The following is a 21,648-nucleotide window of genomic DNA, read 5'->3' on the forward strand; positions in this document are numbered from 1 at the left end:
ATGACCCCAATGGACCCTCACAGAGCAGGTACTATTTGGGTGGTGGATCATTCTCAGCACTGCAGTAACACTGATGTGGTGGTGTGTTAGTGTGTGTTGTTAGTGTGTGTTAGTGTGTGTTGTGTGTTGTGTGAGAGGATCAGACACAGCAGTGCTGCTGGAGTTACTTCCATTACACAAAACCTAACCTTACTCAACCTTACGAAACCTAACCCTCACCCTGGCCCTAATCCTAACCCTCATATGTTTCTGACATGTTACTGAGAGTCTGTTGAGTGCCTGTTTCATCTGAAAAGGACCACTCAAAATACCACCTCAACACCTTTTGAGGACTGGATACAAAATTATTTTCAGTTTTGAAAGCAGAATCTTTTGCCATTCTTCCATTATACAAGTCTTCAGCTGGTCTAAGGGAAACTCACCAGAGTGGCTCAGGTACGGCAGCAGAGCAGCCAGCAGGAGCAGAAAAGTCCTTTTTTTCATTAGAAAAGTCCTTTTTGTGAAACGCAGATTGATTTTTGTTATTGCTCACAATTGATCAAATGAATTTATCATAACTAGAAACGTGCATTTCCTGAAGGAAACAGAATGGTTGTGCAGCTTCAATTTTTCCCACTTGTTGCTAGGCAGTCACTATGGTATCCCAGGTGGTTGCTAAGGTGTTGTTAGGCAGTTGCATGCAAAGCCACAGTATTACCCATTACACTTTTAATATCTGCATAGTATTTAGTTTTAAGAGCCACACAGAGTTTTGCATTAATCCCTAATTTGTATGATAATGAAAACTTGCTGTGGCCAATTTTAACACCCCTTTTTGCCAACATTATATTTGGTCGTTGTTTAAAATAACCACATTATAGAATGTAACACTTTACTAAAGAAATTTTCATTGTTTCCAGTGCTGTGGGGATGTGTGACAGGTCGGAGAGACTGAGGAGAACCACAGGCCTTTGGTACTGCATCAAGAGCAGTGCAGCTCATAGAACCAAACCTGCTCTATTCCCAGAGAAAGGCTGAGCCTCATCTCATTAATGCAGATCTTGAAGAATGGCGGAGCAAAATAAAATACAGTTATTACACCATCCAAAGTGTAATAAATATGCAACGACAACCAGTGTTCATATTGCATGTTCACAGCATGTTCTTATATTTGTACAAATTTGCTTGGCAACACTTTATTTGAGGGATTTTGGAAATTAATTAAAGTCTTATTCTTTGGTCAGTAAAGACCAAATTAAATGCTTCAAAATGGCGTATTTACTATAATTTCAGGTTTATTAATTGTAAAATATATTAGTACATAATTAGTGGTATATTAGGTGAAAATCACTAATACTTGCATTATTAATTGTAATGATGCTCAATGAAGGCTGTGTTAAGCCTTTATCATGCAAATTATTGAGCATGAATTATCATCTAATTTCACATCTTATAAATGTAAAATGGGCAGCATTTGGAATCAGGGGATTTCTGGAGTTTATTGCAGTTGAGTTAATAGAAGTTTAATAAGTCACTAATACTTAAAAATGTGTCTCATATTCCAAAGTGCAGTTTAGTTATGACTAATTAGAAATGAAAAAAAATTGTATCACAAATTTACAAGTTTAATCACAAAGTTAATGCCTATTTATTAGCATTTTGATACATTATCATTAATTTGCATAACAATGAGTGCGTTTACATGCACTTATTAATCCGATCATAATTGGGTTTCTGCAGTTACCTGATTATTCAGTAAACAGCATAATCTGATTTCTTAGATCAGACCTAGGTCTAGAAATCTGACTAAGAAATCCAATAAAGAGAGCTGGGTTTTAGCTCAGTAATCAGATTTCTCAGTGCATGTAAACTCTTACTCTGATTTCTTTCAGATTTCTCAGTCTGCACATGTGTGAAAATAGACGGCGGTACCAGAAATAAGCAAGCAGCGTCGCTGCGAGACGCAGCAAAACACTTTTGGAGCGACGCTGAAACCAACCACATGCCTGACGGATGAAGGATTTAAATATTCTTCATATTCTAGATGATGTATGTTAATAATTTCAGGTAAAGTGGTGCGATATTTTAAAAAAAAAAAGACGCACCATGAAGTTTGAGTTTTACATTACGTTTACATCATGTCTTCTTCTGTGAGTTTATTGGCTGGTTACAAAACAGAAATCTGATTACTGCCTGAATCATGCAGACCTGGAGTTTCCCTATTATCTGATTACTCGAGTGCATGTAAATGTGTTGATCAGATTACTGACAAAATCTGATTTCCTGCAGTTATCGAATAATAACCACACTTAATGTCTCAACAAAATTTTAATTTTGCCTTATTACAGTTAATAAAACAATTATTTATGATTTTTTACATAAAGAAAACCTCCATTTATGTAATAATACAGGTCATAATGAATAAAGCTTAATGCACAGTAAACAATCTATTTAGAAATGTTTTAAATTGATTACATTTCTACACTGTTGAATTACCAGTGTTTGCTTCTGCCAATTCAATCACACACAGAATTCCAGAATTAACTTTAGAGATTGCACCAGCCCTGACTTTAAGGGCCACTCCTGCCTAGGGCTGGGCAATATGACAATACAAATTGTTATTGTGATTAATTATGTTACAATACAATACCATATGCTTTTCTGAACATATGGTGCATATCATCAGAACTTGAACACTGACCAACTGCAGGTTTCTTTATAATGAGAGCAAACTTAGTCCTGTTTAACTGGTTTTAGTACAACACAATATGACAAGTATTGAATAAAAATCATTGTGTTCACAGTTTTTGCTAGTACCAAATGTAGCACTACTGGTTCTTTTTTCTCAGTTTCAACTTATGAGATATTTTAATAAAAAAATATCGTGACATATTGTGTGTTGTGAAAATGTCTTGAAGTATCACAATATTATATTTGTGCCATCGTCAACCTCTACTCCAGCCCTACCTTTAGAGACTGCACCAGCCCTAGCCATGGCTTTGGGCCTACCAGACAGCAAACCTGCCCACCACCAGAACTAAATCATGATTCAAGCATCTGAAGATGGGGGTACAGGCGAGTTTGTCCATGCAACTGGGTAAAAACACATGAGGTAAGAAATCTGCAGTAGATCTGTACAGCAGAAGACCTTTCTATTTTTTCCAAGAAGTCACATTTAGGAGAAAGTCAACAGGAGAGCTACATTTCCAAATATCTGCCCATTTAGGAAATCCATCTACTGATTTATCTTCCCACAACATACAGCTGATCCCAAAAATGCGGCTGATATAAGAAGAGCATACAAATCCTCCTGTATTAGTTGAAATAGCCTTTTATACCAAGTGTGCTTGACACTTTTTTCCTATTTGTCACTATAAAAATGAACAAAATAGTGGGTTTAGTGGGGCATGATGAATGGTTGGTGGGGCATTGCACAGAAACTGAATTTTTTTGGTGTAATGAAGCAATGTCAGACCTGAAACTACATTTCATATGTACAAGTGCATATTCATATAACCACAACTACATAGACAGGGATATTATTGTAGGATTACAGTGCATAAAGCAATCATTACAAAGATGAAGGCATACTCAGACTATAGGCACTGGTCTACAGAGATGTGTAGATGTGCAGCCAGTAGCAGGTCACTACATCGCCCCACCTTTTAAAAGTCGATTGTCCTGGTGACCCACCAATTCAAGTCAAGTCCCTGGGCAGTTGTAGGCAGCACAAATGCCATGGGGCACTTAATTCTTCTGTTCTTGGTGGAACTCCCCACAGCTCCTCTTGGCCGCCTTCCACTCACTCCTGATATTTTCAAGTAACTTAATCAACTAAAATATTTTTTGCATGTAATTCTGTGACAGATTAACTAGGACACTGCTGGCCTTCTCTGTGTGAAATTTTGTGGCTTTATGTTGAGCTGCTAGTGAGCAAAGAGGGGTGAAGAGTGGAGGAGTGAGAACCTCCCGCGGTGAGAACAGTTCATACCTCTTCACGACTGCCAGGCCAAGATCAAATGGAAAGCAGCTTTCTTCTTATTAAAAAAATTGTGTACAACTGCCATAGTACAAAAAATGCATTTAAACACAATAAAATTTACTTGCTTACCTATGAAGACAAAAAATCTTTTGCTTCTAGTTCTGTAAATCATACACACTTCCTTTGAAATATATTCTATCAACAATACTGAAAAATAAGCAGAAATGCCATTTTGTGAAAAAGAGTAAATAAATGAATTATATAAAGCCTTTGAAATCATTTGATTGAAAGGTTTTGATTTGTACAAGTAGTTATGAACTTTATGGCTGGCAAAGTTTTGACCTGATTGTCCACACACTTTTGTGTGCAGAGTGTTTGAGGCTGAGAAAACAACTGGAGCAATGTTTTAGGCTGGTGATGGAGCAATCACTGAGGCTAGTGCTAAAGAAATCACTAAGGCTTGTGATGGAGCAATCTGTGAGGCTAGAACTGGAGCGATCTCTGAGGCTAGAGCTGGAACAGTGTTCAACAATGAATTGGGCCATGCATAGAGACAGAAGCTTGATCAGGAGCAGAGAGGAGAAGCCTCTCAGTGATGGAGATGGCAACAGGAGCTGCAAGGTCTAAAACCGGCATGTTCCTGGGAACAGGTCAGACATCAGAACCAAGTTATCTGAGAGAGAATCTAAAGCCCTATTTGAGCTTGTTTAGTATTACCAGAGGAAGTCCGGTAATGTTATTTTTGCATGGCTGACTGATTCGTACGGGATAAAGCATCTGTGTAATTTCCTCAAATGACCCCAAATAATTAGGATTGAAACATCAGTCCTCAGTGGTTTACCTCAGCATTATGTGACAGGCAGCACCAGGGCCATCATGCAAGCCAAAATTCCCAGGGGAGGGGGCACAATTAGAGCCAGAGGCATGGCAGTCTTTCCCCAGAAAAAAAGAGAAAATAGTGAAGCAATTTTCCGCAATTTTACATATATATTCAAAGACTTTGGGGGAATTATTTTAAAACGTCATTATTTTGATCGTTCTAACACAGTTTTAACAATAAATGGTCTTAAACATTTGAGTTAATATAGCCTATATCTGCTAATTCACCCTTGAACCCTGAAGGTTGGTGCGCAGACTGCTGGTCACATAGCAATGCAGATAACAGTCTCGCCTAGCAGCTAACGAAAAGTCAAAGGGAAAGATTTAAGACAAACATAATTTGGAGATGAATGGACTTTTTTGGAGCTGAATTTGTGTTTATAAGCAATCCAGCTTGTATTGTTTCCTCATACGTTTAATTTGCAACGAGAAACTGTTAACCACTAAAAAGTCATGAAGCTGAAGTCAGCTTCTCATACTCCAGCTTCTTGTTTGAATTTTCCTGTTCCACCTTAAATGGTACAGCAGTTACATTCTGGCGCCTCAGACACCATTTAAGGTGGAACGGGAAAATTCAAACAAGAAGCTGGCGAATGAGAAGCTGACTTCTGCTTCATAAATAGTCGAACATTGGGAGACATTTTACAAGAACTTATTTTACTTTTTCGGAAGAGTATCCTGTTGGAGATGCGAGAATAGCTGCTATAGTTGAGCTAAGCTTAAAACAGAGCAAAGTAAGTCTGCACTTTCATGTATAGACTATCATAATTATATTCTATTATATTTTTAGCCTATTCTAGCACATTAGCACATACTGAGACATATTTACAGCCAAGATGGTAAAATGGAGATCAAATGTTGTGGCTCCTGAGGTGGTGTGATTTTTGTTGAAAGGACAAAATGGTTTTCTTAAAATTTGGGTTGCCGACCCCTGCCCTGCTCAAACACACCCACCGAACTAAACTAAACAACTAGATTAAGGGGTAGCTACTAACTTTAGCTGATAGCCATAGCCAACTATCTTGCAAGGCAAACTATGCCTATATTTCTCAAATGCAAGTGTGTAAGTTAAGTTAAGCGTGTATAACTAAATGCATTTCATTTACATGTTTGAAAAAGGGGCTGCTGCTCTACTAAACAGTCAGCGACCCACCGTTCACATTGCCACATAATGGGCAGATTTGCATATTCTGTCCCACACAGCAGTCAGATTTTAGTCTGACTGACCAGAGACACATTTGACTACCAAGTGTAAATTAATGTGGCTAAAATTTTATCAGCACACAATTCAAATCCTAGTCATATGAAGTGACCAGGTGCAAATGAGGTCATACAGTTTAGTAAGTGGCTAGATCAGATGAATTGGAATTATGCCTATGTCTTTCTCATTAGCTGTTGCCTGAATCACTCATTCAAATACATGGCTGTCCGTCTCACAATACACTACTCATAAAAATATCAGCAGGCCTCTGATCACTGCAGAGCAGAAGGGTAATGAGAAAGCTAATGAGAGAGCTAGGAGAGAGAACAAAGGCGAAGAGATACATGCCTTCACTCTGCTGTGTGAGACAGAGGAGCTACTTGTTGAGTTTGGGAAAATAATCACTCGTATTTGTTTTGTTTTTTTTCAAGTCACCAGCCATTTTGTAGTAAAGCATCTCTTCAGCACCGACTGTCATATCTGCATTTCAACTGCATATTCTTTCAATTCCCCCCTCAAGATATTTTTGTAAATATAACTATATAATTTTAAATAAAATAATAATATGCATTCAAAAAAACTTAATAATATGCAAATAATTATGCAAATTCTAGGCCCCAAACAATTTGTTTTTAAGTTTCAGAAGATTACATCCCACCTTCATGTGCCTCACAGTGGTTTGGTCCACTGCCCTACATGGGGTGTGAGTGTCTGTGGAGAAAGCTAGGAAGTGTGTCCGTGGTGACTGACCTCTAGTAAGTAGGCTTTAGTAGAGCTCAAAAACACTGAGATTAATAACTGATCATCACATTGATCTATTGGTCTACTCAGGCCTTAGCAGAGCTCAGTAACACTGAGATTAATAACTGATCATCACATTGATTTATCAGTCTACTCAGTCTTTAGCAGAGCTCAGTAACACTGAAATTAATAACTGATCACATTGATTTATCAGTCTACTCAGGCTTTAGCAGAGCTCAGTAACACTGAGATTAATAACTGATCATCACATCGATTTATCAATCTACTCAGGCTTTAGCAGAGCTCAATAACACAGATTAATAACTGATCATCACATTGATTTATCAGTCTACTCAGGCTTTAGCAGAGCTCAGTGATGCTGAGATTAATAACTGATTATCTCATTGATTTATTAGTCTACTCAGGCTTTAGCAGAGCTCAGTAACACTGAGATTAATAACTGATCATCAGATTGATTTATCAGTCCACTCAGGCTTTAGTAGGAACTTCTGTGTTTGTAAAGAAGCCATTAATTGTGGCCCTCTTTAGAAATTGTCTAATGTGCATGTTTGCTAGATGCCATAGTAAATAGTTGATGGTGTTTTTCTTTGAATATTGTATTTTTTAATTTAGTTGGTAAGTATTCTAAAAGTATTCTCCTAATATTTGTTCTAGGTAACTGTACACTGAATCACTGAATTTTTGACTGATTTTCAAGTAGTTTGGTTTGTTACAAATACCAAATGTGTTTTTCTGGTACAAAACACTCTCATACCAAAACATTGTCATTTGTAGATGGTAACAGTAATATTTCTATAATATATTTAAGATGAACTTACTCTACGTAATTAGCTTCTACAGTATATCCTCTTTTTCTTACTGCATGCAAAATGGCTAACATGATGTAAATTTGCATATAAGTTAGGAAATAAATGAAGATTTATTTCCTAAAAAAAGACAATTACAACAAACAAGAAATACTAAATCATAAAGAAATATAACAAACACTCATCAAACAATATTTTGTTTGAATTAGTTGGGTCATTTGGTGAAGCATTTCTTCTGCTTTTAGAACTGTACTTATTTTAAATTTTATGTTCTTGTGAAGCTACTGTAGCAGACTCAGATATTAGACTAATAACATTATTTGTTATTTAATGACTTCATAAATCACAAAATTATGATTACAAGGCAAATTCATACTGAAACTATCTTCCTGATGGTTCTCAGTGACAATTCTGTTCTGTGATGTGATGAGGTCACTGTTGTAATTAGGAAAATTGCACCTGTATATGGGGTACTACAGGCCATTCTTGGTATTGCTGGTTAAATATAAAAAAACCTGTATAAGCTACTGGACAGAACAGTTTTATTGTTTTCAACTGTTACCAATACATGCTGTGTAGTTAAACTCAGGGGTTAAATTTGTCCAGAGCCAACCAGAGTAGAGTTTCAGCACATCTGGGTCATCTCCTTGCCCCACAGAGCTGAGCTCTGGTGGTATAATTTGATGAAAATATAAATTGTTTCATGTAAAATCTTTGTGAAGTCCATTTAACTATTTGATGTGATAAACTATGGGGAGAAATAACCTCTAAACATTCTGGAACATCACCCTGCTGAAAAAGAGATGATTGCATCTGTATGTGTTTTTTAGCATTCATATTGGTTGGATTTATTCAAAGAGGGCACTGTTTGGATTCATTCAGAGTAGGCATTGGTTGGATTCATTCAGAGTGGGCATTGGTCAGAATCATTCAGAGTAGGCATTGGTTGGATTCATTCAGAGTGGGCATTGGTTGGATTCATTCAGAGTGGGCATTGGTCAGATTCTTTCAGAGTGGGCATTGGTCCTCCCTTTAGACCTCCACTTGAGTAAAAGTACAAAAGTATTTGCCTTCAAATGTACTTAAGTATCAAAAGTAAAAGTATTAAAAGATTAATTATGACTCTGATGTCCTATTATCATTTTTGTAAGAAGACTCTTGCTTCATTAGCTCATTTTAGGTGAAAATACTCCAGTGTCACTCTTGGTAAACCAGTCTTTTAATAGAATGTCATTAATTAGTCTGATGCTGATGTCTATTAAAATTATCATAAGCACAAAACACTGAAGGCAAACAATTTCCATTAGGTTGTCATGTGCAACTCCCGAACTGGCCACCAGAGGTCATCCTCTTCAGAATTCTGACTGCCACTCACCCACACCTGTTGTCAATCTCCGTTCATCAACTCCCCTATAAATACTCACACTCTCGGTCCACTCATTGTGAAGCGTTGTTGGTGTGTCACTACAATCCTGAGCTGTTTCTCTGTAATGGTTTGACCTTGTGGTTTTTCGATCTTGGCTAGCCTGTTTTTGACTCTTAGTTTTTGGATTTTGTCTTGGATTTTTCTGTCTTGGATCTGTTTTGTCTTTTTGGCCTCTGACCCTCTGCTCTACCCTGATTCTGTTTTTGGACTGTGTTTTTGTACCTTCGTCTGTCACAATAAAGCCTGCTCATGGATCCTAACAACCCGCCTAGTGCAGCATTGTTACATAGGTAGAACCAAGTGGCTCTGAAAGAACCTTTTGCAAACAAGCAAAGTTTCAGTTGAAGATTTATTTGCAACTTAGTTACAAGTTTAAGTTTAATAAAAACTTGCTTTAAACTCAGGTTCACAAATGAGTTTTTCTTTACTATATTGCATCTGTAGGTCTCTGTTCATAAAAATAAACTAGCGAAAATAAATTTATTAAAAAATGAGTGTTTGTATAAATTCAGAAAAAAGACACATGCCAGTCACAACTGCATATGTGTACATATTTCTATATTGTGGTCTATTTACACAAAGTTAGGTTAGTTCCATCATTTATGTTGGAATAGATGCTCCCAAAATTTTACGCTGCTGCACTGATGTTCAACCGTATGCTTGCACTGGGTCGGTATGTCCAACAGGTCAAAACAAGCTCAAAACAAACTGCGCGCTGTGCTCTGATTGGTGTTCTTGCTTCAGCTTCTTTCAATGTGAGATGTTGCATTTTTTATACACACATAAACCAAAAGGAAGGACAGATTTCACATAATGTAGTGGAGTAAAAAGTAAGATATTTGACTTTGAAATGTATTGGAGTGAAAGTAAAAAGTCACCAAAAATGGAAATACTTCAGTAAAGTAAAGATACACGAAAAAACAGTAATGAATTACATTCACTTAGTTACTTTCCACCACTGCCCAGATATGACCAAAAGGATCATCATGAGTCTAGTGTCCTCAGGTGTCCCTCACTGTACGAAGATTCATTATTGCTCTGAGAAGAAAAAGATAAAATCTAGGCCCAATGTATAAGGAATAGCTCACTTGAAACAGCACATCTCTTTGCATGCACAAGAGAGAGTAGAGTAAGTTAACTCTAAATTATGAGTAACATTCATAACTTTTATAGCATGCATATATCAAGAGGATAAAATGGTATGACATACGAGAGGAATCTACTGTCAGCTACATGAAAATCACTCAGCAATGATTATGCTTGAAACATATGCATGAGAAATGTCTTAATTGAGGTGAAATTAGGCAAATTCTTCTATTTTGCTTTACTTGTCACATGCAGGCTACAAGTACAGACTTAATCCAGGGCAAATGTTCTGTCATTTTGGTGTAAATATCTGGCCTGACCTGCGATGGACTGGCGACCTGTCCAGGGTGTATCCTGCCTTCCACCCAATGACAGCTGGGATAGGCTCCAGCGCCCCACCGCGACCCAGAAGGATAAGCAGTTTAGATGATGTGTGTGTGTGTGTGTGTGTGTGTGTGTGTGTGTGTGTGTGTGTGTATCTGGCTTGATGGGCTTGTCAGATGTGTATTCCTCACCCACTGCTGTATTATTACACACACCATTACCACCTCCAGAGTCTCCCTGTGAACAAACAAAAATAAACACATTACTATCTTGCTAAAGTCATAATGTACATATTATGAGTTTATGTGTTGCATCAGGACAAAACAAGATGACTGTTTTCATCAGCCTGTGTTTTTTTCATACTCCAGGATGAACTGCACACACCATTTTTGGGTTTAGAGACTTCCGGAGTTTGCTGCATCTTTTCTTGTCTATGATACCGACACGTCTCCAATAGAACTTTAATCTACTTAAACCCTCATGGTTCCTTTTTGCCCCATCCCACCAGACTGAAGGCCGATGTGGCTTTGATGTCCTCCGCTGTTTCAGGGATAGAGATCCAGTTGGCACTTAACTACTTGATAAAGCCTTACTGTGCCTAAGTCAAGACTGAGACCAGGAGCGAGCAAGACAAAATGTAAAAAAGAGCAGTTCTTTGAATTTCATAGTCATATCCATTATACCTTCTTATCAACAGAATAATAAATTAATATTAATTATTGTTTTGCCATCTAGTGTCAACCAAAGGAGGATGGGTTTCCCTTTTGAGTCTTTGATCCTCTTGAGATTTCTTCCTCTTTGTAATTAGCCATCAGTTATTCCTCCTTTAGATGCAAACGATGACTAATTACAAATAATAGTTATTTACCTACTTCTGGCTTGATAAGGTTTAATCAGAGCATCACAAGTGTTCTAGAAAATGCTTAATTTAACATAGTAATAAGCTGTCAGATAATAATAAACAGCTTTCATTATAAACAACAGTCCATTATAATATCCCTCTGTAAGTGTCTGCAGCTATAAATAAAAAAGCTTGCCTGTTTCAGCAGTGCGCAGCCATCATGACGAAACGTTCAGACACAGGAAAGCCACCACAGATGTGTCCTCTATCGGTCCTCTGCATAGACACCCTGTAGGGTCTGGAGTGAGGTTTAGTCTGTGCCATTCACTATATTCACTATAACAACATTAACAATGGCTGAGAGAGAAAGAAGGTGAAAAGGATATAATCATACTTTAAATTCATCTCTATGAATTTTGTGTGAGCGAGACTCTTTTTAGGCCACAATGTTTGTTCATAAAACTGCAGGCAAATTACTGACTGAAATCAGACTGTAAGATAGGTAAAAGCATTGTACTGGAAGTCAGTATGTTTAGGTGACACTTATCAGAGTAGCTCAGGTACAGCAGCAGAGCAGCCAGCAGAGGCAGAGAGATGAGTCATGATGCTGTAGAGAGAGAGTGATCTCCTCAAAGAAGAAGAAGAGTTTAAATAGTGCTGGGAAGGTGAGAAGATTCAGTTCCTCTCAGACCTTCTTTCTTGTGGTTTTCTTTGTGATTTGTAAAAGGAAATGAGACGCTCACTGACCTGAGTAAACCCATGGGTGCATGATTAGAAGTGAAAGGAACTCAAAAGCCATTGAATGGATTTCAAACAGTAAGGTTAAAAGTGTGTAGAATGATTGTAAATTAGGATTATTTAATGATCCTAAAATGCTGTGTTATAGGTTTGTGGGAACCCCTCTCTACACTGCAGAACATAACAGTTGCCCTCACTAAACTTAATATAGTTTGGTTTACTCATCTTACTGATGTGAATCTAGTAACACATACTATTTCATGTATAATCCTTAGTTACTTAGGTGAATCTAGATAACACTGCACTCCAAATGTAATGTTTAGACATAATTTGAGAAAATCAGCTGGCCTTTACATTGTGTGAAAGTGTGACGACGAATGGACCAAAAGAAATTCAGCAAAATTGCGTGCAATAAAGTCTTTTCATCAACTTACATTGAACAGAAATGCCAAGTTCAAACACAGGGAGAGGGTAACGCAGGTGGACCCAACATTCGAGGAGGGTAGGCACTTCCAACCACTAGTTTATTGCAAAGCCCACCCTCCTCAACACAGTTACTCTAAATAAAGTCAACTACCAATAAACCAAACAACAATAACAGACTGTTTTTGAACGAAACCTTGCATCTCCATTTTTGTCATTTTCCATTTTTTGACATAGTTTAAAAATGTCTGTTGTCTTTTACATTGTGTGTAAATTTCATGATGAATGAACCAAAGGAAACAGTCCAAAATCACTTGGAAAGATGTCTGGTTCCACTGAGTCACATTAAAAGTAAAGTATGCGTTATCCTTTTTTATATATATATATATATATATATATATATTCTGACTCTGTAAGTTTCTCTCTCTCTCTCTCTCTCTCTCTCTCTCTCTCTCTCTCTATATATATATATATATATATATATATATATATATATATATATATATATATATAAAATATGCTATATTTCCAAAAGTATTCCCTCACCCATCCAAATCATTGAATTCAGGTGTTCCGATCACTTCCATGGCCATAGATGTATAAAATCAAGCACCTAGGCATGCAGACTGCTTCTACAAACATTAGTGAAAGAATGGGTCGCTCTCAGGAGCTCAGTGAATTCCAGCGTGGTACCGTGATAGGATGCCACCTGTGCAACAAGTCCAGTCCTGAAATTTCCTCGCTACTAAATATTCCACAGTCAACTGTCAGTGGTATTATAACGAAGTGGAAGTGATTGGGAACGACAGCAACTCAGCCACGAAGTGGTCGGCCACATAAAATGACAGAGCGGGGTCAGCGGATGCTGAGGGGCATAGTGCACAGAGGTCGCCAACTTTCTGCAGAGTCAATCACTACAGACCTCCAAACTTCATGTGGCCTTCAGATTAGCTCAAGAACAGCGTAGAGAGCTTCATGGAATGGGTTTCCATGGCCGAGCAGCTGCATCCAAGCCTTACATCACCAAGCGCAATGCAAAGCGTCGAATGCAGTGGTGTAAAGCGCCGCCACTGGACTCTAGAGCAGTGGAGATGTGTTCTCTGGAGTGACGAATCACGCTTCTCCGTCTGGCAATCCGATGGACGAGTCTGGGTTTGGCAGTTGCTAGGAGAACGGCAATTGTCTGACTACATTGTGCCAAGTGTAAAGTTTGGTGGAGGGGGGATTATGGTGTGCGGTTGTTTTTCAGGAGTTGGGCTCGGCCCCTTAGTTCCAGTGAAAGGAACTCTTAATGCTTCAGCAGACCAAGAGATTTTGGACAATTTCATGCTCCCAACTTTGTGGGAACAGTTTGGGGATGACCCCTTCCTGTTCCAACATGACTGCACACCAGTGCACAAAGCAAGGTCCATAAAGACATGGATGAGCGAGTTTGGTGTGGAAGAACTTGACTGGCCTGCACAGAGTCCTGACCTCAACCCAATAGAACACCTTTGGGATTAATTAGAGCGGAGACTGCAAATTTTGACCTAAAATATACTTTTTAAAATACATTCATGATGTGAGGTACATGCAAGCTGTTACAACGCAAAATAGTACACAAAGAAAACTTGTTGTTTTTCAGATTTACCACTGCTGTGTTACAGTTGTAAACATTACACAAAAAAGCTCAGAAGATTCATGTTCATTCACTGGTCATTTTGGACAGTAAATATAAAATGGCATTGTGGACATTGTGACCCCTGGTTCCTATTACTAACATTGTAAAGTAATGCACTTCAATAAGTTGCTCTACTTCTGGAAACTACTCCACATTTTTACATGAAAATGACTATTAATACATTGTCTGATGACTGAGACCTTGTATTAAGATTAAGTTTTGGGATATGCAACCTGTCAAAAATGTATTTTTAAAAATCCATTTATGGCAGAAAGTTTTATGCAGATTGCTAGAAGCCAAAATAGCAAAGAAAAAATCAGGCTTATCTCTTAGTTATGAACATTATACATACACCAAATGTGTAGTTTCACTGGTTGAATAGTAAATGAAATGGCTTTATTTCCATTGCAGACAGTATAACCCTTGGTTCCCATTACCACCACTGTAAAGAAATGTGAGTCTGTTTTTCTACAATGAATCATTTCACATCACAGCTCTCTGAATGACACAAGTTCACATCTCAAAGATTGGATTTTACAGAAATTTGGAAAAATCAATGGAATTCGCCTTTAAGACTAACTCAGGAGGTCTGCACTGTAGTGCATGTAGTTACTGAATCATAAGCAGTATCAGCATTTCAGTATCTTTTCATACTGAATGTGCAAGAGTACCAAGAGTTTACAACCTGGCCTGAAAAAACATCTTTTTTTTACTGAAATATGTCAACAATAAAAAACTCAACCTTTCACTCATCATCTAAGCCGCTTATCCCATGGGGCAGGGGAGGGGTTCTGGAGCCTATCCTGGCACTTACTGGGTGGAAGGCAGGAAACACTTTGGACAGGTTGCTAGTCCATCACAGGGCAGACACACAGCCATATACACACCTAGAAGCAATTTAGCATCTCCAATTGGCCTGACTGCATGTCTTTGGACTGTGGGAGGAAACCTACATAGACAAGCGGAGAACAACTCCACACAGAAAGGAACCTAGTCACCCGGCTGGGGAATCGAACCCAAGCCCTTCTTGCTGTGAGGCAACAGAGCTACCCGCTGAAAAAAATCTGGTTAAATTGTTAATTTAAACCTATTAGTTGGTAAAACAGGCCTACAGATTTAACAAGTGCAAAGAATGTAGGCTACATTCAAATTGCTAAGCTAATGCTATCTTTAAAGACAAGTAATGACACATTTTAAAGCCTTGAATTTCAGGTAATAACTCCCTTAACAGTCCCCATCTCCCACGATACAGTGCCTAAACACTGCAATTAAGCAAGATTACATTGTGCTTCAGATTTAGTTGGATCCGCGACACCTGTGGATCGAACTACCCAAGACTCATCTGCCTACTGGGCTGGCCCAAAGTTTGCTCCACCTCTAGCCTTAGAGATTGTGACAACTCTAGCCTCAAAGATTGCTCCAGACCTAAAATCAGACAGTGTTCCCACTCTAGCCTCAGAGATTGCTCCAGACTTAAACTCAGAAAGTGTTCCTACTGTATCCTCAGAGGTTGCTCCAGCTCAAGCCTCAGAGCAAAATTGCTCTGGCCCAAGTCTGGACCAAGTTTAACTGGCAAATTTTGCTCAAATGTAACAAGAAACTATGTCCCAAACATTATTCACCAATGTCAAATCAGGTTCAGTTCATAAAATCTGTGTAGTGTGCAGTGTACATTTTTTTCCAGGTTGGGTGGTGGACTGTTGGTACATTAATTGTAAAAGAATATAATGATGATGGATTTAAATAGCTTTACATTATAGCACATTTGCACACAGTGAACCACTGTAGTGAACCTAAACCATGGACAATATAACATCATGTATGATAAAATCACTGAAAAATACAACTAAAAAGCAATCCACATGATCAGGCCCACTGTGTGTTCATCATATGGTCCTGATGACTGTGCTCAGGCCATTAACACTAAAACAGCTGTCTGGGCATACTTTTGATTTCATTAAGCATGTGCCCATAGATATACATACACAGATGTTGTCAGTCGTTCTCAGTCTGAGGCGATACGTCTGTAAATCCGCTATGTTGGAGCATAAAAAAATCCGCTTATAAACTACACGTGTACTGAGAGATGATGTGTTTTTATGACTAAACAACTTCCTTAATGCTCATCTGATTTTCACCTAATTTGTTTTGCTATAATGCTCAGACATGTCTGCATGTTGTTGCACAGCACTGTATTTGTGATGTCTGCCCTGTGATGGACTGGTAACATGTCCAGGGTGTTTCCTGCCTTCCTTCCAGTGACTGCTAGGATAGGTTCCAGCACTCCAGATGAAACAACAATCAACACATTCATGATCCAGATTTTGAAAAACCTTTATTTTTTATTTTAACAGTTATTTTACCAGGCAATATATTAAGAACAGAATGCTTACTTACAATATCAGCCCGGCAAGTGCCAGAGGACACTTGTGGGGGTGGCGGGGGGAGAGGGGAACAAAATCTGAACATGTATTTACTGTCCAATGGTAGAGCTCAATAAGAGTGATATAGAAGATTTTCCTAGAGGGCAAAGCAGATTTCTTTATTTTGACAATTTGCTTACACTTGTTTACATATGGAACGCTAAAAATGAATAAAAATAATACAACGGTATCTAGGTCATACAGACTACTCTCAGTTTTAGAACTGTGAACTTTTCAAAAATGTGTTGCTGTAATCTCTGAATGCAAGAGACAAGACCACTGCATTAAAAACAGACATGATTCTCTAGTGGAAATCACTGCATGGGCTCAGAAACACTTCTGAAAACCACTGTCTGTGAAAACAGTTCATCACTACATCCACAAATGCAAGTCTGTCTTTAAAAGAATGTCTTGAAAAGAAGAAACCACATATAAACAGGAACTAGAAATGTCGCCGCCTTCTCTGGGCCCAAACTTTCACACTGGAAGTGTAAGATTTTGGGAACTAAGGAGACCAACTGCTGTAGTTTTGAAAGTGAAATGTTTTCTCATTCTTGCTTGATATAGGATTTCAGCCACTTATCAGTTCGGGGTCCCCTTTTTCTTTTTTTTTTGTTTCATAATGCGCCAAATGTTTTGATGCTGTTGTAATACATCCAGAATGTGGTTTGCATTGTCTTGCTGAAATATACCAGGCCTTCTTTGAAAAAGACGTCATCTGAATGGTAGCAAACGTTGCTCCAAAGTATGTATATATTGTTCAGCATTAATGGTGCCTTCACAGATATGCAAGTCACCCATATCATGTGCACTAATGCATCCCCATACCATCATGGATGCTGGCTTTTGAACTGTGTGCTGATAACAAGCTGGATGCTCCCTGTCCTCTTTAGAACAAAGGACATGGTGTCAATGATTTCCAAAAAGAATTTAAAATTTTGATTTGTTGGACCACAGAACACTTTTCCTCTTCCAGTGAGCTTGGGCCCAGAGAAGGCGGTGGTATTTCTGGATCCTGTTTATATATAGTTTCTTCTTTGCATGGCAGAGTTTTAACAGCATCCCGTCTTTTTAGAACCAGGGTTGTAACTAGACTGTGGGTGTTCAAAATTTTGAAAATTACTGTACAAGTTCACTGTGACCACAGGGGTTAGAAGGCTTTCCATTGGTTCCCCTTTCTATGCAAAAGACATACAACAAACTGACAAATTATGTTAGTGGGCAACTGAATCTTCCCCACAGCTTGCTATTTAAACTCTTCTTCTTCTTCTTCTTCTTCTTCAAGGAGATCAGTCTCCCTCGCTACAGTACCATAACTCTCATCCCTCTGCTTCTGCTGGCTGCTCAGTTGCCATACTTGAGCCACTCTGATATATATGTATATGTAGGTACCTACACATACCTACTTCCAGTGCAATGCTCATATCTATCTTAAAAGTTTTATTTGTCATTTTTATTTGTCATTTTATTTCCAAATGACAAATAACTGTTGTTATTTGGGCAATTAACATCTTCATAAGCCCACATTATAGTACAATATACACCAATCAGGCATAACATTAAAACTTCTTGTTTCTACGCTTTGTCCATTTTATCAGCTCCACTTACTATATAGGTGTACTTTGTAGTTCTACAATTACAGACTGTAGTCCATCTGTTTCTCTGCATACTTTGTTAGCCCCCTTTTACCCTGTTCTTCTGTAGTCTGGACCCCCATGGACCCTCACAGAGCAGGTACTATTTGGGTGGTGGATCATTCTCAGCACTGCAGTAACACTGATGTGGGTTGGTGTAATAAATGGCTCCGGAAAAAGGTCTGGCCCGATGTTCAGGTCTCAAATTCAAAATCAACATTATACTGAAGATACGATGACAAAAGAAGATGATTCACTTACATCTTAGAAAAACTCCAAGTTCTCTTTGAATACTTCAGTGCCTTTGCAAACATCAGATTCATCCACTCGTGGAAGGGGTCAAAGTACAATTGATTTCACAAACTGTTCATTACACATTTCCACCAGAGAGGTCTCCAAGTGCACAAATTGTACATAGTGTAACTTTAAAGAGCTGGTTGTCTGGATAAACATCAATCGATACACTTAATTACGGGGTGGAATCACCTTATAATTAATTGAATTGATGGCTCAGAGGTATTTGACTACTGCCCCCACTGTCAGGGAGAGGAAATTTTAAGGAGTAATTCCAACAGACAGAAGCTTACAGCAGTGCTGCGTGCTCATGATCTGTCAAAAAAAAGAGAAAAAGGTTCTATCTGCATGAAAGTGAAGTCCGAACACCCCCATCCACAGTTCTGTTTAAAGACTGCAGACTATGACTGCAATTTCCAATGCAATTTACAGGGGTAGACCATTTAAGTGCTTTATACAGAATAATGAATTTGTGGCATAAGTAACCTCAGTACTGTTTTAGAGATCATGCTCATATTTTACTAACTCTTTTTCTATTTATGTATATAAATGTCAGTGGTTTGCTATGTCTATTTGCTAGGCTTTCACTTTGAGCCATAAAGGTCAAAACAGAAGGAAAAAAAAAATCTGATAAGGCTAACATCTGCTAGCGCCCCTGTAGGATTTTAGTAGCTTGTTAGCACTAAGCTAATGGCGATTTGCGTGATCATTTATTGGCCGTTCTACGTGGAACACAGACATTTGAAGCTTCTTAAAAACATTCCATGTTTTACTTGAAGCTTGTGACAGATATATTAGCATATGTTTTACCTTGTAGCAGTTCCACACGGACTCTATCAGGTGAGCGCTCTGGTATGAAGCTACCACTGTTGTTTTTTGTTGATTAGGCTGCCACTGATTTTCACTGTTATCGACGTATCTAGGACTTCCAGAAGGCCTAGAATGACTTTTTTCCCCAGACAAAATTGGTCCTGCTATTGGAAATCAAAATGTGATTGGTTGATTCCTTTGTCACCATTACAGACATGTACTTTTTAGTTCCTAGAAATCATTAGGTTGGTATGAGGTCAGCCCAAATTTGACGCCTGCAACACATTTCAAGAAGGTTTGGACAGGGGCAATATAAGTTTCTGGAATGATCAAATGAAATGCCAGTTTCTGGAATGATCAAAGACACATGTTCTAGAACCTTCCACAGGTAAATAGGTGAATCAGTATATGATGATGCTATCGTGTTTGGTATAAAAGGAGCATTCACAAAAGTTATGGCATGTTTTACATTGTATAAAATTCTACAAATGCTTTACAGATGCATTTTCAAAGTAATTTTTCATCTTGCATATTCAAAATGCTTTTATCCAAAGCAATTTACAAAGGCATGTGAATGTACTGTTAGAGGTTTCATCCACCGACTCTTATTGGTATATTACCAGTGGGGAACCCTCAGGGCCTTCTAGGCCTTCAGAGAAGGACTAATGGTTTCTGCAAACTAAAAAATACAAGTCTGTAATTTTGATTTCATATTTATTCAATAGAATTTTGCTTGTATTTAAACTTTGCAAGAATTACAGTACTACTTTTGTTTCATTGTTATGTTCTGGGTGGAAACAAAAAGGACCAATTTTATGTGAAAAACACATCACTTTACACCTTCTGAAAGTCCTAGGTGCCTCACTGACTGTGAATACAAACGACAGCCCAATCAATGGGCTGTTAGAAATGGAAAACAGTGACTGGAACAGAGCTCATTACTGAATCACTGTGAAACTGCTAAAATGTGAAACATATGCTAATATGTCTGTCATAAGCTTTTAGAAGCTTAAAATATCTGTGATTAATCTAGAATGTTCAAAAACATTTCAGGCAAACCACTGTCAGTTTAGTGCCAACAAACTACTAGAATCCCATAGGGGTGCTAGCACAAATTAGCATTACTGAAGAGGTGGGTTTTTCCTCAAGTTTTAACCTCTTACAATCCCAGGCTTATTACATACTAATGATTATTATGCAACTACAGGGACTTTAATGCAAACTGGCTGAGCTATAGTTAGGTTATAGAAGTGTGTAATAAACCTTTGGCCATTTAAGGGGTTAACAGAGTTTTGACATTTATTGTTCAAGCTGAAGGCCTAGCTTTAATAGTCACGGTTTGCCATTGCATATTATGTCGCCATGTAAGATACCTGCCTGAACAAGGCATTGAAACCTATTCTCCCAGAAGCTTTCTGTTTCTAGCTCCTACTCTATTACCAATATTATTACTCATAGACACCTTAAATTGACTGGATAGAAACTGTGGTATCTTGTGGATTATGGTAGAAATGCATTATGGTAATCTATAAGTCTAGTAATGGGTTTAATACATGTTAAAAAAATTTAATAATTAAATAACAAAATATCCACACTTCAATACTATTTATAAACCTAAAATACTGCAATATTGTACTGTATTTTTTTTCTCCCACCTCTTGTGATGTACAATCGCGGTTCTAATGCTTATAAACAGGGAAACTGTCAAATGCTAATTGAGTAAAAATGTTCAGTCACTAGGTAGGCTAGCTAAGTGTGCTAGGCAGTTTGGGTTACAGTGAAAGAGTGAAGCTACACATCTGTCACACTTTGCCAAAAAGAGCAAAACTATCAACTGGATCTCCATCCCTCAAACAGAGGACAATGTCCTGGCCAACTCGGACTGCAGCTGGATGGAGACGCACAGGAAGCGATGTACGCTCAAGTAAACGTCATTTGGAGACAAAAACCAAGATTGTAGACAAGACAACATGCAAGAATCAGTGGGCGAATCTAATCCCGGGGATATCTATTACTCCGAGGATGATGTGCAGTTCATCCTGGAGGAATTTGCAAGGTGTGAAAACATGCAAGCTGATGAATATGTTTACTCAATTATATCTTGCTTTGGGCCCAGTCCCATTTCACCTCTTGCCCCTACCACTTAGCCCATAGCCTTCTATTTTGCTCGTTCATGTCTAGGGTTAGGGTGTCCCAATTTTTGTTGAGATAGAGAGGTAGGGTGAAGTGTTAGGGCTACATGGCCCTCCAAACAGAGGTTTTTCAGAGGCACACTTCAAATGGAGTGATATGAGAAAAAAAGAAAAACCGGCAAGATGGCAGCACGAGCGACCAAAGAAACTCACAAATGTGAGAATTTTCCCTGTTACAAAAAATTACA

General features: G+C 38.2%; 1 pseudogene; it reads right to left on the reverse strand.

Annotated features, from left to right (window-relative positions):
- Positions 1-21,648, reverse strand: part of LOC118819346 — a 28,264-nt pseudogene that overhangs the window by 2,300 nt on the left and 4,316 nt on the right.

The sequence above is a fragment of the Colossoma macropomum genome, unplaced genomic scaffold (assembly GCF_904425465.1).
Source record: "Colossoma macropomum unplaced genomic scaffold, Colossoma_macropomum, whole genome shotgun sequence".
Lineage (NCBI taxonomy): Eukaryota > Metazoa > Chordata > Actinopteri > Characiformes > Serrasalmidae > Colossoma > Colossoma macropomum.